Here is a 17,729-nt window from a genome sequence, read left to right on the forward strand (position 1 = left end):
CCCTCGGAAATGGAGGGTTTTTCTGTGTCGCTTCACATCCCGACTTTGCCCCCGATGTTGTGGTCAGTCTGGAGCTGCACAAGCAGCACAGGGTCTTCCCCAGGTGGCACAGCTTTATTCTGTGGTTGACATTTAGCTACAGCTGAGATGGGCACGTTAAAGCCATGATAAGGAAAATATTTGCTCAGCATGGAGAGCTGCTGATGGGTAAAAATTGCCTGGTGTTACCTTCAGCATGCCTTACATGGCATGAGTGGGGATGCACGGGCTGGAGCCAGGAAAATCCCAACCTCTGGAGGTTCACAGGCTATTAAAGGTACCAGTTATCCCTCTGGGACCCCATCTTCTGGCTCACAGCTCCATTTGCCACACGAGCAGCACTGACTTCAAAGTATCAGGCACTGCATTCATCTGCTTAAATCTGCTGAAATCCTGCTGGAGCAGCTGATGGGGATCAGGAACCTGTTGTCCCAGTTTGCAACAGGAATCCAAAACAGACCAGGTGAGCTACAGTGCCCTGAAGGTGCACTCCAAGGCCTGCTGGCTGCACACAAGGTGTGGTGTGAGGAATAGAGACTGCTGCCCTGTGAGTGTGCCCTAATAATTTGTCAGCATCGATGTTACCAAAGCTGCCTCCTCTGGAATACAAATGCCCTTGGACCTGCTTGTCAGCTCTGCTGTGATCACATTTTTCTCCCAGAGGTCAGCCAGCCCTGTATCCTGTATCCTCTCCCCTCGGAAGCAATCCTCAGCTGTAATGAAGTCCACTCCCAATTTTAGCTTTTGTTTGTTGGCCCTCTCCCTGTGATAAATATTTATTATCACGTTTATTATCACATTATTTTGGTGACTCACTGTCCTCGACTTCCCAGCATTGTTTGTGACAGGAACTTCTCAGTACCTGTTTCATTAACAGCCTGCAAAGAATAAACTTTGTCTCCTGTGGACTCAGCCCCCAAAAACCCCTTCTGCCTCTCCTTTGGGGTGAGTTCATGACCTGCTCTTTGTCCACTTTGATCACTTCATTCTTTTGCACTGTCACTGCTTTCCCCATGACCAGATGGGGCTGTCCTTTCTTTGAATGTCAGTGGCCAGCAAACACTGGTCCCAGGGCAACCATCAATTTTCCCTCCAGCACTGAATTAAACCACAGCCACCATCCTGAGGTCCCCAGCTGAGTGATTGCATTTTTGATGTGTGGTAGTGCATGCTCAGCAATGGCCAGCTGGGTTTTTAGAAACACTGGTGCCATCTTTCTACTGCAGAACAGGTTTCTCAGGCTGAAATCTTTGCTAACCAAAGTCTTCTTTTCATTTCTACAAATTAACGTCGAGAGCTCTTCCCCACTTGAACTCAAAGGCTCATCTCAGATCCTGCCCACCCTTGGGTAATGTTAGCACAAAGATGCAAAGGCATGGGAGACTCTCAGGCTCTGAGGTATCAATAAATCTGAAAAGGGTATTTTTTTATTAATAGGTGTGCTCTGCTCCCTTTCCTCCCTTTCATCTTCCTCCACACTGCAGCCCATTACTGCAGCACTCCTCTGACCTGAATCCCTCATGCCTCACCCCAGACTCCCCACAGCCCTCTGGAAACTCCTGGAAATCTCTCCTCTGGCAGAGCTTCAGTCTGCTTGTTACACAAAATCCAGTTTTGTTCTGCTTTTTGCCTGCCGTAGTCCTTCTCGTTTTATGATCACTTCACACCATTTTGCTTGCATTCTCTAGTCTCCAGCTAAATAAAAAACCCCCAAACCTGTCCTACCCAGGACCTGTCAGCTTACCCTGTTACCTGCCCATTTTTGCCTCCCTTCACAAACCCAAGGTTTTCAGCTGCTGCTTGCAGAGGAGGTTGCTCACACCAGTATTTTTCTCTTTCTTTCTCAATCTCTCAGAAAAATCTCCCAGCTGCTCCCCCCTCTAAATTATTCCTTTTTCAGACTCAGGGGTTCTCTGCAGTCTGTGCTGACCTGTGTAACTCCATGTGATGCTCCATCTGTTGTTGACTTCTTTGTGTTTACTTACTAAGGGGAAGCTGAAAACACAATTTCCAGCTCTGGCCAGTGTTCCTGCCATTCCTCAAAAATAAGATTTGTTGTGGATGGAGCTCTGATTCCGATCTGCTCAAGGCTGTGGCTCAGCCCCAGGGATGCTGGCTGAGGGAGGACATGTGAAAAGTGTCCCGTGCAGTGCTTTATCTCCCGTGAGACACATAATTCTCTCTGTCTCAGTCTCCACACTGAGATGTCAACAGCTGAACCTCCAGTTCAAGTGTATTTATGCATATTTATCCCTGCATGGCCAGTGAGGTGTATTAAAACCAGTTTATTTCAGAAATAGCATCATTTTTCCTGGCGAGGCAGAGCAGCTTCTCTAATTTTCTGTGCCACTTGTATTTTTGGGCTTAGTGAGGCAAAATGCCAAGGAGTGACAGCCTGTTTACCTAAGAGCAGCTAAAAGAGCTGTGTGGCAATCAAGGTATTGAGTGGGTTGGGCTGAAAATAGATCAGCTTGGGAAGGCTTTGATCAGAAATATTCACTGGGGGCCTGGCTGGCCGTGAGCACCAGTGGCAGCCCCCCAGGGGATATATCCCCCTGCACATGTGCTAAGCAAGGTACACACTCCTCCTCCCCACATGAGCCCCACCGTGGAATGGGATTCATTATCACCAATGTGGTCATTTTTCTTCCCCACTGGGAAGCCCTCTTTGGAAAGGGTTTTTGTGGCTTCACTGGGATATCACCAAGTCTTTAATCTCAACAATCATTTCCTCAGAGAATGATTGTTTAACCCCTTGAAGCTCTCCTGAGCTCCCACCAAACCAGGCTCCAAACCTTTCCCAAGCTGTTTTGCCTCTTTCTTTCTCCATGAGCAGACATGCCAAGCCCAACCTACCCATGTGATTACCAAACTATTTGCCTGCAGCCTTACATATCTCACTTTATACAGCCCCTTGTGCCAGCTTCTCTTCTCTGGGCATGTCTACATTGCAGTTTTGGCCCAGGCTCCAGGTCTGGTGTGGCTTTTGGCATCCTGACAGGCAGGACAGATTACAGAAAGGTCTGGGCTCTTTTGGTGGCTCCAGGAAAGCTCTCACCCTGAGATAGAAGAGCATGAGCACAGACCAGGCTCTGGCTTTGAAGGTGTGGGATTCAACAGGTTCAGTCACAGGCCCTGGGCTTAGCTCCAGAGAGAACAAACAGCATCACATCTCTGTAGCACTTTGTTCAAGAGTGTTCCTGCTCCTGAATTGCTGAATTTTGCAGCATATGAGGCACTAGGCTTTTTTCTTTGCAGTTTTCCAGCTGCAAACATCAGGGAGAACTGGTCACTGTGCAGGGATACAACATTGTAAAACCAAGGGCTCTCCTCAAGCTGCCAGCCACAGAGCTTGTTACAGACTCAGTGCCCACTGTTATCACAAAAAACCATGGTTACATCAGGAATTTTCCATTTCCAGGGCTGCCAGGCTCTTAGTTCTACACCTCATCAGTGGGGGAGAAATAAAAGCACTGCCTTAGGGCTGTTTGAAGGCTGCAGAGCATGCTAGGTCCATCCCTGCTGTGGATGACAGTGCCTGTACCTGTCCCCAGCCCTGCTGATGTTTAAGGCTTTATCAGACTCCACAGGAAAAGAGCTGAATGTGGTCCAAGCAAATTCCTGAGGTTTTCCAGTCTCCTGTTGCATCTGGCACAATCCAGCTGAGGATCTCAGGGTCACTGGCTCCAGGCCTCGTCCTCCATGTCACACATCTTCCAAAGGCTGGGGTTGTGTTTTACTCTATAAAGGTATTAGAAACTAAATTGCTCTTTGAACACAATGGTGCTGCCCATGCAATTCTCCTTGCAGGTCTTAGGAATTGCCTTGTTATCCACATCAGTCCTTCCCTGGATCAACCAACAGCACAACCCTCATTAAATCCCACACTCACTGCTGCATGCCTACAGCCCTGGGAGACTCAGGGAAGAGAAAACCCAACTGTCAACACATTTGGGCTCAGAAAGAGGAAATCAGAATGAAGAATTAAAAATGGCAGATTCTTGCAGTGCCACTGTTTTGGTCCTGGGTCTAGAGCAAAGCTGATCAGATTTCCAGACGCACCAGTGGAATGAGGATCAGTAGTTTGCTGACCAACTTCTCATCAGGGAAACAAAGGGATGGCAGCAAGTCAGGGACTTGCCCTAAGTGAGCCCAGAGGGGCTAGATCCTCAACTTTGACTGCAGTTCATGGAAAACAAGATAGCAATGGAATATGTGACCTTCCAGCATCCTCAAGGTCCTTCCTGCCTGATGGAGGAAGCAGCAGTGGGGCTCTTCTGTCCAGCAGTGACTACACACAGGGCTGTGTTTTCCCACTCACATCCTTTAGTTAGAAGTCAATGTGAAAGGCAATTTCAAGCTTTGGGATGTTGAAAGTCTCAAAAAAAAAAGGAATTTTCAAGTATGGGGACCATGTATGGATTTTAGCTGATGCCTGAATACTTTAGGGGTTGTATTTTGGGATGTTCCTTATGCTGCTGAATCACAGCCCAGACACTGAGGTTTGAGAACTGCTGGTTTAGGGAGATGGTTTCAGACACTGAGGTAGAAGGTTGGGAGGCACAGCAGGCACTTGGTTGGTTACTGGGATCAGCTGACACTCTCCAATTTGTTAAATCAGGTAATCTGACCTTAAATCCAAGCCTGTAGACGCAACCATGGAAAGGGCACTTCCAGGAATAGGCCATTTATCCTGTCACTGTGCACGGAATTACAGTAAGATAATAACTCTGGGATGTGGTTTATTTCCCTCTGGTTGCTGTGCCTTCTGGATGCTCAAAAGAAGGCTTTTCTTGCCTTTTTTGTTTCAATTTTAGTTTATTTTTATTTTTAATCCTAACATTGGCATTCCCTTACTTGCTGACTCCAGTTTTAAAATGGGGAAAACAAATGGAAATATATCAGTGCTGCCTCTGTGGGAAAGGTGCCTGCCAACATCTCAGCCCTGCTCTGTTCATAGCATCCAACTTTTACCTTCTGTCCCTGTGAGATGCTGGGACTGACCAGATGATGTGGATGCTGTTCCCTGACTCATCCTTATGGGCTAAAGTACCAAAAACAGCACATCAGCTACAAAACCCAGCCCCTGCTCCAGCACATTGTTAGTACCCCTAATAAACCTTGTGCCACTGGAAATCCCAGGTGCCCTGTGTAAGCAAGCATAGGAATCAGCCTAGCAGCCATCCCCTGACTCGTTTGCACCTAAAAGCAGGCAAAAAATAAAATATCTTGAGTGGATACCATTCCTTGGAAGGTCACTTGTACTTCAGATCACCTCAGCCTGGTGTCACATTCAAAACTTGCCAGCAGATTTGGGAAAATCAAAACTCAAAGAACAGCTCCAGTCAAGGACCCTTTATTCCATGGGGTTTCCAGGCAGGGCTTATGCAGTTGACATAGGGATCATGTTTTTTTTTCTTTAGGAAAGAATTTCAGGGAGGAAGACTGGTGGGTACTGAAAGCAGCTTTGTGTCCTGTCACCAAGTTTCAAGCAGGTCACCTGGGTACCTAAAAAACTCCAAACAAACAGGATCCTATTGCATCCTTCTGATCCCAGGGATAGTTAAGAGTGGCTGATGCTGAGGGCTGTCTGCTGCTCCACTGGGTCACAGCTGCAGCCCCTGGGTAAATCTCCCTTTCCAGCCAGGAACGACCCTTTTAGAGCACAGCTCATCTCACCCCAAAGGAGTCAGCTGCAATAAGTAAACAAAATTCCTACAAACCCATCTTGTAGGCTGCTGCCTCCTTCAAGGGCATTAAACTTTTTCCAGTCATGTGTGAGACCCCTGCCTTGGCCAAGGGCTAGGGGAGAGGAGCAGGAAAGCTCTACTCAGCCAGGCAGGAGGATTTGGGAAGTCACAATGTCCTGGTGACCCTGTGTAAGTTTTTTCCTTATACCCCACGTGATGCTTTTCAAAATTGCCAGTAAAATCATGGTTTCCTTTAATTCCATTGCTTTCTTTAATTCCAGAGGTGGAAAGTGGGGTTCTGTACAACCCCTCAGTGCATTTATAGCCACCATTCCCTTAAGTATCCTCAAAGCAGGGAAAGCTTTCCTCATGGCTCCTGTGGGACCAGAGATGTCCTATCAGGTCTAAGTGGGAAGGAATGTCCATCTCCTCCTCACCTGATCTATACCTCTCCAGGTAAATTAAAATAATGCATTTTACTCCTGCTGACTGTCTAGATGCTTCCTCTTGGTCTAGAAGCATGGAAAATTGGGGATTTGGCATAGACTGTTATGGGTAGCATCCCCAAAGTACTCATCAGCAATTTGGGATTAAGTAGTCCCTGGCATTTTTGTCAGGAAAACAGGCAGATGTTATCAGATAGTCTCTCTGTCACTTCCCGTTCACTGTTTGTGAACCAAGGGATAATTTCCAGCTTTGGAACCTTTGCATTCCCAAAGAGTTGAAGCTGACATGGTTTGTGCCAACAGGCAGCCAAGTATAGAGGGGAGGGGGAGAGAGAGAGAAGGGGAAATTTATTATTTCTGGGACACAAAAACCCATCCGAGGGTTCAACCTGAACTCTTACAACCAGAGGAGACCAGGTCACGTATGGGATCACTCACTCCTCTAATGAGGGGCTTCCCAAGGAGCAGGGTGTTACCTACCCCAGGACCTGCACCCACTGTGTCACCCCAAACTGGTTTGAGCAGGGGATAAATCCCACAGCAGAACTTCTCTGGCTTAAACTGAGCCCTCCCCATCATCCTTGCCCTGCATGGACAAGACAACAGAGGCACAGGGAGTCACTGGCAGTGGGTTGAAGTCTGGTGGTTCCAAGTGATGAAAAACACGAGTGTGCACCTGTGGGTGTTGATGTTGTGAGCCACTCACAGCCAGAGCCTGCCTCCAGCACATCAGGCTTCAAATTCTGCTTTTGTTCTTGTGGAAAGCAGCCTGTCCCTGTCCAGGCAAGAGCAGGGATAGAAGCCAAGCCAGGCTGCAGGTACTGAGGGGACAGGAAAGAGCAGCTGTGGGAAGCAGCAAGAGTCCAGCCCAGACCATCTGCTGCTGGTGGATTAATCTCTAACCTGTGCTCTTAGCTGGCCAAGGGAAACTTGTTAGGCTGAATTTGTATCTCTAGCTTCAGGTTACAGCCTGGCATGTTAAAATAAACCATCCCTGACTTCGTGTCAGCTTAAAAAGCTGGGCTGTGGGTTAGAGATGTAGAAGGAATTGTGGAAGGAGCTGTTTGTGATCACCAGGGAGAGGAGGAGGAGACAGCTCCATGCTGCCAACAGCTTGAGCATGGCCAGAGCACCTCCTTGAGAAAAAAGAAAGGATCAGAGCCCCAGGATAAAGGAGTGTCTGAAAAGAACCTTGGCCCCATGAGAAAAGGCTCTCTTCTGCTCTGGGATCAAGCGTTGTGTTCTCTGAAGGAGCAAATTTGAAACAATTTTTATTCTCTTGCTACTATTGTTTCTCATTACCACTGTTTGTCTTGTGTTCTTTTGTGAAGCGTCCTCTGCCAGACGAGTAGCAATCATGAAAACTTGGAAGTATTGTGGAGGAAGGAGGATTTTTTTTTAAATTTCCTTTTTAAAAATGTGAAATTAAAAAAAAAAAAAAAAATCAGATGTTTTCCCTGCTAGTGAAAAGTAAGGTGAGAAAGAGGAATGTATGGGGAAAAAAGCTGTCTCACAGCTTTGTTGAATGCTGGAGAAGGAAGAGATGGATGAAAAGCACTAATAAAAAGCAAAGTTTGAGGAGTGGACTTGAAGACTGCCTTACTGCTTATCTGATTCCCCACAAAGGGGCCGGGCTGTCTTGCAGGACGGTTTCAGGTAACATCAGCCCGAGCCTCCTGACTCATCCCTGTGTGGGTTTTGGATGTGCTGGAGCTGAGCTGAACCTGCCAGGCTCTTACAGTTTGCTTTTGCACACATGGAGGAGAAGCTGGGCTGCTTGGACCGAGCGTTACAAAGCCTCTTTCTAGGAAAGGAGCTTTGCGTAACAGAAGGGAAAATAGGTCGTTGTCAAGGTTTAGGGCATCTGCAGAAGAAAGTAAACAAGTGGTGCAGCGTGGCCGGGCTAGAGGGGAGAGCAGGATCTGCTCCTGCTCCAGACAAGGCTGTGCTTTGAAGGAGGGCTTGGCTGGGAGTAAAGACAGCCTCCTGTTTACAGCAGTGGGATTCGGATTCTCCACGTGATCCTTGGCAAAGCATCCCATGCCTGGGCTGAGTCTGGGTGCAGGGAGGAATCAGCTCCCCACAGCACCCCAGGTTTTGGGTGCCAGGCTCTGTGGGGCACGACACACAGCAAACAGGGCCTCGGAATCGCTGTGGAGCTGCTGCGGGAGGGGAAGGCTCCCCGAGGCAGAAAACCATGGCAAAGCAGAGCCAGGCAAAGCCAGAGCACAGCCTGCCCAGGGACACAGAGAAAGAAACAAAAAACAAGGCAAAAAAACCCCCCAAAAAACCAAAAACCACCAAAACAACCACCAGCCTCCTGCAAAAGCACCGCAAAGTCCTTACAAACGCCCTGGGGCATCGTCCAAGCGAAATGCCAGGGGAGATTTTGGGAAGACATCCAGCTGACACAGAACCACAGCACGTTACCTTCCCGAGGGCCGGGGGAGAGGCCGGGCACCCACCCGGGCAGCAGCGGCCGGCTCTGTGCTGGCAGCCCGGGCTGTGGGCGAGCCCTCCCCGCCGGGGTACAGCCTGTGCCGGAGCTGTGGCAGCCGGGGGGCTCCGCGGAACATCTGCCAGCTGCCCGGCCCCCGCCGCCAGCCCGCCAGGACATCTTGTTTGTGTTTTTGTGCGGAGCACACTCCCAGCGGGTTATGTCAGAGGTGAGGAATGCAGGGCCACCCTGTGTCATGAGATCAGACTCGCATTTTTAGGCCGAGCTCTTACCGTATTTGCTGGGAAGCGGCGCGGGGGCCCCGCAGGGGTGGGAGATCCCCCTTCGCCCGCATCCCGCTTTTCCAGCCCTCGCTCCAGCGGAGCCGGGTGGGGCGGATGGGGCCCGTCTGCTGGAACAAGCTCTCCCTCTGTTCCTCGCAAGGAGCAAGAAAGGAAACGCAGTGAATTAAGGCGAATGAAAAGGCGGCAGTGAAAGGCGGCCGGGAGCGGTGCCAAGCGCAAGGCGAGCGCGGGGAGAGAGCTGGTGGCGGGCTGCTCTCTGCCGCCGGGGAAGGCATCGGCACCCGGGGCTGCCCCTGGGAAACTCACCCAGACACCCCCAAAACATCCCCCTGCCAGGGGCTGAAAGCGTGAGGAGCGACATGAACCCCCAGGCCAGCGAGGAGGCTGGGCTTGGAGCCCCTGGAGTGAGAGCATTTGACCCAAACACCGCCCAGAGCAGCGGCTTTCCCCCAGTTCTGTTGCTGGGATCTGGGGGATCCAACCCTTACGTCCCACCTTTCTGAAATGTAGAGGCTGCTTGGTCCAAGTCCTGCTCAAAGAACGCTGGTGCAAAACAGTTCTGCTGATGTCACACAGAGTGGCTGCACTGCCCGTTCCCAAGTTTTCCTGCTTAAAACTTGGAGGCTCCTTTGCAGCTCTGCATCCCACCAAGGGTGGAAGCTGGGGAGACACTGATCCTGGTGCCAATGTGGAGAAAATCCACCGAGGCAGGGTCAGACCCTGGCACAAGAAAGGCTTCTCTTCTCTGCTCTAGTGTGGCTTTTATTTCCTTTTATTTCTTTCTTTTTCCCCCTTTTTAAAAATTTTCCTGAAATAGCTACAACAGTAGATATTGAGATCAAAAAGGCCAAAAATGAAGAGAAACACTTCCACAGGCCATGTCCCAACGCCACTGCTTGATATTTTTGGTTTGTTTGATTTGGTTTTTTTGGTGGTTGTTTTTGTTGTTGTTGTTTTTGTTGTTCTGTTTTGTCCTGCTGAGGATTTTGACATGGTGTTTTGTTCTGTGTCAGAAGGAAAACAAACCCTGAAATACCAAAGTCTTTCACACAATGGTCTTTCCTTTCTCTAAACACCCCTGTGAGCTGGGCCTCTTGCAGCTCTCGACTCTTCCCAGAACAGGAGAACAAATACTAGGAAATCTGGAGGGGTGAAATACACGGATGAGCTGCAGGGAGCTGGCAGCACCAGCTCCACATGATTCCATGTCTCCAGTGCTGCCTTCTCCTCACCTCAGGGAGGCAGGTGAAACCTCCAGTAAGTGCTGATGGCTCCTGTCCTCCTGGGAGTTTTCTGCTGAGCACCTCAGTCTCCTTTCGCTGTCCTTGTGAGACGGACAGGATAATTTTAAGTCCTCATCTCTTATTCTCTGGCATCTGCTGTTTTGTTGTGTCACTCCTGCACTTCTATGGTCCCAAAAGTCTGCTTGGGAGATTCTCCCTTTTGTGGCATGAAAATGAAAATGGTGATTTTAGGTCCTCTCTAGACTTGTGGTGCTGTGGAGGCACCAGAGGAAATGAGGTCTTGAGGAAATGAGAGAGGTGACCAGCAGGCACAGAAGGGACTAGCAGACAGCTCCAGAGGGATCTTCAGACCCAGACCCACCCCCCCTTTTCACCCACCAAACACAGAGGTGATGTGTTGACAGCAAGGGGCTGGTTGCTGCCTCGTAAAAATGAGGAGGGAGAAGCAATGGTGTGGGAAAATTAGGCTTGTTTAATGACTTAGGACATTATCTTCTCTTTCTTCCCACTCTCTTTGTCTGCCTTGCCCTTCATAAAGTTGTGCTTTGATAAGATTTTCTTTTTTATCATCTGGGGTGGAGATTTTGGTTCATTTTCCACAGACTGAAAAAGGAAGAAAATGGGGCTTCATGCAGCATTTAGCAACAGCTGTGGACACTGAACCAGGACCAAGTAAGACCTGGAGAAGGGGTTGCAGGTCCACCTTGGCTGATCCAGAAGACTTCAAATGACATGAAATAAGGATCTTGGCTTTCATTAGATTTTTCAGCTGCCTTTAAGAAACAGAAATCTTCAGCAGCAATGTTTATATATATTTATATATACATATATATTTAGATTTTATACAAGTTCAGTTCTACTGCAGTGAACTCGTTCACTTCTGCTATGCTCCTTCCGTTTTGGGGGAAAAACAATGACATTGCTTAGCAACCTTTAAACCATTTTTAGAGAGCACAATAATGTGGGAAGGATGAAGTTGATGTCTGTTACCTTGCCCCAGGTTACTTGATCTCCCAAATATTAACTCATCTAACCTTATTATTTGCTTTTAATCACTATTGTTTTCTGAATTGCAGTTGAGCATCCTGAAATCATAGAATATCTCAGGTTGGAAGGGTCCCAGAAGGATCCTAGAATGGTTTGGGTTGGAAAGACGTCAAAGATCCTTGTGTTCCAACCCCCTTCCAAGGGCAGGGACACCTTCCACCATCCCAGGTTCCTCCAAACTCTGTCCAGCTTGGCCTTGGCCACTTCCAGGGATCCAGGGGCAGCCACAGCTGCTCTGGGCACCCTGTGCCAGGGCCTCAGCACTCTAAAAGTGAAAAATAAAAAGGATCAACAAGTCCAACTCCCTGCTCCTTGCAGGACTGCTATAAATGTGCACTGCTTGACTTTAATGTTGGGGTTTCACTGCCTCTGCAGCGTGGCAGAGCACCAGGCTCCCTGGGGAGATCCAACAATACAAGGCAGCGAAATCTCCATCCGACCCAGGCAAGCAGCTGCTTTGCCTTGCTGCAGCCCAGCAATGGGATATGTTGTGCCTGCCAAAGCAGATACTGAAGGTTCTTTCTTTCCTAATTGTCACTTTTTCTGTGACTGCTTCGAACACAGAACCAAGGAGCATGGAAAGAACAGTGCTTCCCCTGTCATGGATGGGGTGGGAAAGGCAGGAAAAAAAGACTGAAAGAAGAATGTGAAAGGCACCACAACATTCAGAGGCTTGACTCTGATTTGCTTGAAACAGTGTAAACAAGCAGGTTACAAAACTTGGAGCTGTGACTGGTGCTGGCACCAGAAAAACAAGGAAAACATGTTTTAGACCAATTATACTGCAGAAGATACATGAGATTTTCAAGATACCTAAAGCCATCAGCATCAGGAAGTGCAGTAGTTTGAGTTTTAGGGCCAGATGTAAACACCAGGGCTACAAGAACCAAATACTTAACCTGATATAAAGTGACTGTTGTATTGTTTCTAAAGATTTTGCACTGTTTGAAAGATTACCTACCATAAGATCTCTCTGCTGCTCTTCTAACCTCCCTGCTGGGATGCCCTGCAGCTGGCCCAGGCTCATCTTCCCCAAGTTCTTTATCCATCTTTCTTCTCTTCCTGCTCCAAACCTCAAAATAGCTGTGGAATTCTGTGCAAACTGTCTTGAGTTTGCCCTTTTCTGCTGGATACTCACCCAACCTTTCCTGACCTATGGCCGTATTTCCCCACTCTTTGTAACATCCATAATAATGCTCTCTGCTCATAATAAGGGCAGGACTGCCCTGGCTTATGCTCCTGCCTATGAAACTCACTGAAAGAGCATCCCACATACTGGACTCATGAGCAACTCAACTCACCTACACAAAGAACAATGAGGCAGAGCTGGTAGGTCTGAGCAAAGGGCCCAGGTCAGTCCCTGTGGAGAAATAGGACAGGACTTGCAGGAAGATCTTGTTCCTTGATGTTCTCCAAGTTCCCATTGGAAGCCAGGCAGAGCTTCCTGGTTTTCATGGATTCAGCTCTCTGTCCCTCCAGGCCACCTCTCCACTGGTCCATTTCCATCTGGTGTCTCCCCATCCCATGACTGAAGAGGCTGTCCTGCTTCCTGATTCATCCTTCCTGGTTCCTACAGAACAGGGAGACAGCCACAGACACCCATGATGGTTTTGGTTCTCCAGAGCTGTGGTTCATTGCTCCAGCCCTTTATGCTCTTACATCCTTTAGGGGAAAAAAGCAACAATCAGTACAATGGTGCACCTTCCTTTACTAACCCAGCACACACTTCAGCTGCCCTACCTTTCCCAGGAGGGTGGATAGCTGGGAAATGGGAAGGCACCTGAGAAGTGATGAGTGGTGCTCCTGCTCCAGCAGGAAGTTTCAGGCAGCCTCAGCATGGTGATTTCATCCCCTTCAGCAGGCCTCTTGCCAGACACATCCTGTCCAGCTTGTGCTGGACAGACAGGCCATGAGAGGAGTCAGTGGCAGCCAACTCCAAATGGCCAAGACCAGCCTCTTTCCAGTGCTCGGGAGCTGATTCATGGTTTGGTTTTCTGCCCCACCCAGTCTAGAGTGAGTTCAGCACATCCCTCTGAGCTTCACTTTCCTGCTTTCAAGTCTCTCCCTCCTTCAGAGATCTTCCCACATTCATGGCCCAACCCTGCTGCCACCAACTCTCTCTCTTTTCCTGGACTGGACACCAAGGCAGCAGCCAGGAGCTCGCTGGCTTTGATTCATACTCCTCTAGGAAAAAAGCTGCTGATTCTGCTGGTGATTCTTCCTCTTGACTGTCTGGCCCAGCACAAAACCTTGGTGTTCTTCTCCACCCCTGTCTTGGGGGAAAAGGCCACTTCTGAGGGCCACTGTCCCTACAGGGCACTGCTGAACTTGGAATGTGGGAAGTGGAGCTGTGGGAAAAAACACAGCTTTGGGAGCATGGGAACACATTCCTATCCCATCAGCTTTGTGCCACCAGGCAACGCTCAAGTTTGGTGTGTGTTAAAAATCAAAACCTGATGGTTTCCCCCAGGAATCAGGCTCCTGAATGACGTAAGCATTTGTTGTCTCTCTCCTTAAATAACTACAGAGCAGAGCCAAATGGGTTTTCTCTCCAACAGATGGGCTGCTGACAGGTGCTGCTGGGGGCTGAGAGATGGAAAATCACGGACGCTCTGATATGGTCTGTCACTAGCTTGAAGAGAAAAAAAGCAGGTGAGATTTGGTCTTCTTCTTCTGCCACGTTATTCAGATGCTGTAGAAGTATAAAACCACAATAGTATTGTGTTAGGAAAATACTATTACCTCGTCTCAAAGGCAGGGGAATGGAATAAGTCCTAAAGATGGAAGACTGGGATATGTCCTTTGGGACAAGGAGGATCTGCTTCCATAACACAGGTCCCAGAATAAGCAGGGTTCTGTCAGAATGGCATTGTGTAAAATAACAGAAAACAAAAGCCTTTCTTTGTCCCTAAATAAGTAATTTCTGTTCTTCCTTTGTGGTTCACTCTTAAAGGCTAGCTGAATCCAAGGAGGATGTGGTCACACTCGTTGGAAACTCCAGATGCTACAATGTAAAAACACAAATCTGCATTAAACCGACATTTTTTATGAGTTAAATCTCATGTGCTTTCACTCTATTTTTCTCACAGGGTGATGGCAGGCTGCTGCAGTTTTCATGTCCCTTGGAGAGCATTTGCCCAGTTCCTCAGAAATCTCCCCCTTGATTTTTTTGACAGGATAAAGTCTTTTGTTATTTACTGATGTCACTGTAGCCTAGGAGAGAAATCAACAGAATCATGAATTATAGACTATCCTTGTAGAACTTTTCACTCTGTTTGATTTAGTGTGAACAAATTCCAGATAATTAGAGATGAGTTCAAGTTACAACACTTCACTTCTGTCTTCTGAGTTGCCCTAAGTAGTGAGGAGTGTCTGGGTTGAGTCACAGGGGTCATTGGGAAGGTGAGATCCTTCTGTGTGTAGGTGTCAGTTTTGAAGAATCCTAATTCTATAGCAATGCATCTGTGTATCTACTCAGGAAACACATCAGACTTTCAAAAAAACCCTCAGAATCCCCAGCATAAAAACATCACATGGTGTTGTGTGGGTTTTCTTCAGCTTTAGCTGTGGCATCCTCCAAGTGGTTCTTTACTTGCAGGTCATTTCCATCCCAGCTACTACCTCCTGCTGCTGAGCACTTGAGGGATAAGGAAAGAATCATCTTGGCCTGGGTTTTTGAGATCTGGGACTGCTGGACATAAAATGTACCATCTCTGCAAAGCTTTCCACCAGCATCCTCATTTTGTGCGTAGAAAAGCAACTCCAGCCTTCCATTCAAATGAAAAAACCAAAAACCAAAACAAAAACCCAAACAACCAAAAATGGAAGGGGTATAGGAAGAGGCTAGGGTCTTGCTTTCTCCTTGATCAACAAAACCCTTTTCTCAAAGAAAAATTAAAGTTGCTTCATCATGATATTGGAAGATGATGTACAGTGCTCTGGTACAACAACGAGGGTGGGGTGTCCCTGAGCACACAGCCACCCCGGGGCACAATTAGGAGAGTTAATGGGACTTTTCCATCTGAATGCTCCATTTATTATAAATAGCCACCATTTTAATCATAACTCACTGCCTGCTGGAAGTCCTTTGGTAGTGCCATTGTCATCTGTGGACACTGGAGTCTGGGGAGGAGAAGGATGTGTTTGTTATTTGATGGACTCTTTCATGAGGGCTGTACTCAGTTCTCTCCATGTACACAAAACACCACAACTTGGAAAGCCTGGGTGGTCTTTGGCAAGGTGCTCTTCATACACCCAACTACAGCACCAAACACCTTAAGATAGTCAAGGTATAGGTGATGCACTCCTGCCTACCCTTGGAGTTTATAGCTTTTACTGTTGGTTAAAAATCTGAAAAAGTTAGGCCAATATGTGGACATTGGGCCTGGAGGATGCCTCAGCTCAGGTGTTGATAGTTTAGCTCATGATTTTTAACTTCTGGACATCACAGGGACAACGACTTGGTTTGCTTGCAGTCTGATGAACCCCATGGTTTCCAGCCAAGCACTTGACCCAGAGAATCAAACCAATAGCTGCGTGACTCACAAGGAAAAATCAGCAACAGGAACCATAAAAATCCTTGGAAAGCTGAGTGGACTCTATTGCCCTGTAAAACACCACAATGGCACAGTCAGTTATGAAGCAGCACTTTTACCAGCTGGGAGAAAAGGAGGAATGGACCTCCTTTGGATGTGAAAGTAAAACTCTGCTTATTTCTAACTCTTCAGAAGATGGGACAAGGATGGCATCAAGAAACTAAAACCAGACAAGGAACAGAAGGAATATTTAAGGAAAAACATTGCAGCATCTGGCAAAATATTTTCTCTTTATATCCTTCCTTGGGGTAATGGTTATTCACCACCTGAATGTCATTGGTGGTTGTGACTCCTCAGGATGTAAATCACAGAATCACAGGGTGATTTGGGTTGAGAGGGACCATAAAGATCATCCAGTTCCAACTCCCCCATGCATAAGAAGAGCAGCTGTACTGCACATGTGATGGGCTGAAGGGACAACTCAGTCCCCGGGGTAGTGTCTGGTGAAGGGTGGCTTTGATGAGGCTTACAGGAAAGCCACTCATGGTGGAGAGAAGCACTTGGGGTCCCAGCTGGTTCATGTTTTACATGCAGTCATAAAAAAATCAAACAATCATTTAGCGTGCAATAAGCAGATGCAGGAAGGTTTTTTTAAACCAGAGTCACAGCAGGTCGTGGCCAGTACTGATTCCTTGCTGTTATGGTCAGAGGTCCCCTCTGATGCATGGGGGGACTCTCCTATCCTGTGCTGATGTGACCTGGAAACCCCTGTGGTCTTGGAGTTCCCCTGGCTCCAGGCCCATGCAGGGGGATGAAGGCACTGACTGCTGTTCAACATCCTGTCCCACCAGAGACTGGATGGAAAATACTGATTTCCTTTCAGAGGAGATTCAGAGATGCATTTATTGAGGACTTGTTTCTCCTTGGAGGCAAAGGGATTGGAAAGACAAAGCCCCTTCCCCTGTCATGTTGAAGGCTCCAGGCATGGAGCAAGAAGGTAACACAAGGCTCAGTAACATGCAAGATCTTGGTTTCCTACACCAAACCACAATGCAGACTCCTGGCTTCTTTGTCAGCCACCATGGAGCCAGCAAACATTAAATTAAGTGCTGTCCCCACCAAGGTACTAACAGTCCCAAAGTGACATCTCTTGTTGCTCCTTCTACAAAATGCCACACCCTCTCTGGGGGTGTTTTCAAGCTAAGGTGATCTTTCAAGCTTCATGGCTGGGAAGAAGCCCCCCTGGGATCAGATGCACAGGCAGAAGAAAACATGACAAAGGAGGCACGGGGTGTTTGACCTGGTGACAGCAGTAATTGGCTCAGATTTGTTTGGCTCGTGGATATTCACTGGTGCTGTTGGAGGTGGGATGTAAGAGCACCACCAGCCCTGAGGTGCCACATTTTTCTGCACATGGATGCAGTGACTGCCCTTTTGAAGGAGGTTATTAATCTTTGCCATGTCATTGCTTTGAGCAATGGAGTAGTGAAAGATCCATTCTGCAGCACCTAGAGAGAAAGCCCAAAGACCTGGCTCCTCAGAGAACAACCCATACCCACCCACTTGGAGGACAGAGACTCCTCTCTAGAATTTCACAGCCACTTTGGGAACTTGGGAACCTTGAGGTTGAAAGCCCCTCCATGACACATACCTGGAGGAACACTTCATCTTCCCTGGCTGTAAGAATTTGTCCTAACTAAAGATTTTAAATTAAAAGTCAAGACTGAATTGCTGCAAAGTGCCAGAGATAAGCGTCATTAATACTGGAATGCAAGTTTTAAATAATTTTTAATATGCTCTGCAAGACATCCATAAAAGGCCCTTAATCAATATGCTCTTCAATTCCTTGCATTAGGGTTTGAGGAATTTAAATTCATGGCAGGGGAAGGGTCGGGAAATCATAATGAATTTCCATTAGAGCTCTTAACACAGCCAGACCTGGGAGATCATCAGGGTGCAAGCTGTGGGGAGGGTGTGACCAAATGG

The 17,729-nt window shown here is 47.9% G+C and overlaps 2 long non-coding RNA genes across 2 annotated transcripts in view; one reads left to right on the top strand and one right to left on the bottom strand.

The window, feature by feature from the left end:
- The window catches only part of LOC116183191 (uncharacterized), a 45,011-nt gene extending 30,042 nt beyond the window's left edge, over positions 1 to 14,969 (top strand). The window contains exons 2-3 of the long non-coding RNA XR_013339470.1: positions 13,767 to 13,860; positions 14,807 to 14,969. This is a non-coding gene — a long non-coding RNA (uncharacterized LOC116183191). The remainder of the gene's footprint in view (positions 1 to 13,766; positions 13,861 to 14,806) is intronic.
- On the bottom strand, positions 10,615 to 13,556 carry LOC116183192 (uncharacterized). Its single transcript, XR_004147733.2, has 2 exons — positions 12,510 to 13,556; positions 10,615 to 10,764 (listed from the first exon to the last, which is right to left on the bottom strand). It is a non-coding gene; the product is annotated as an uncharacterized LOC116183192 (long non-coding RNA).
- Positions 14,970 to 17,729: the final 2,760 nt, after the last annotated feature.

This window comes from Lonchura striata, chromosome 1, assembly GCF_046129695.1.
Source record: "Lonchura striata isolate bLonStr1 chromosome 1, bLonStr1.mat, whole genome shotgun sequence".
In the NCBI taxonomy this organism is placed as follows: Eukaryota; Metazoa; Chordata; class Aves; order Passeriformes; family Estrildidae; genus Lonchura; species Lonchura striata.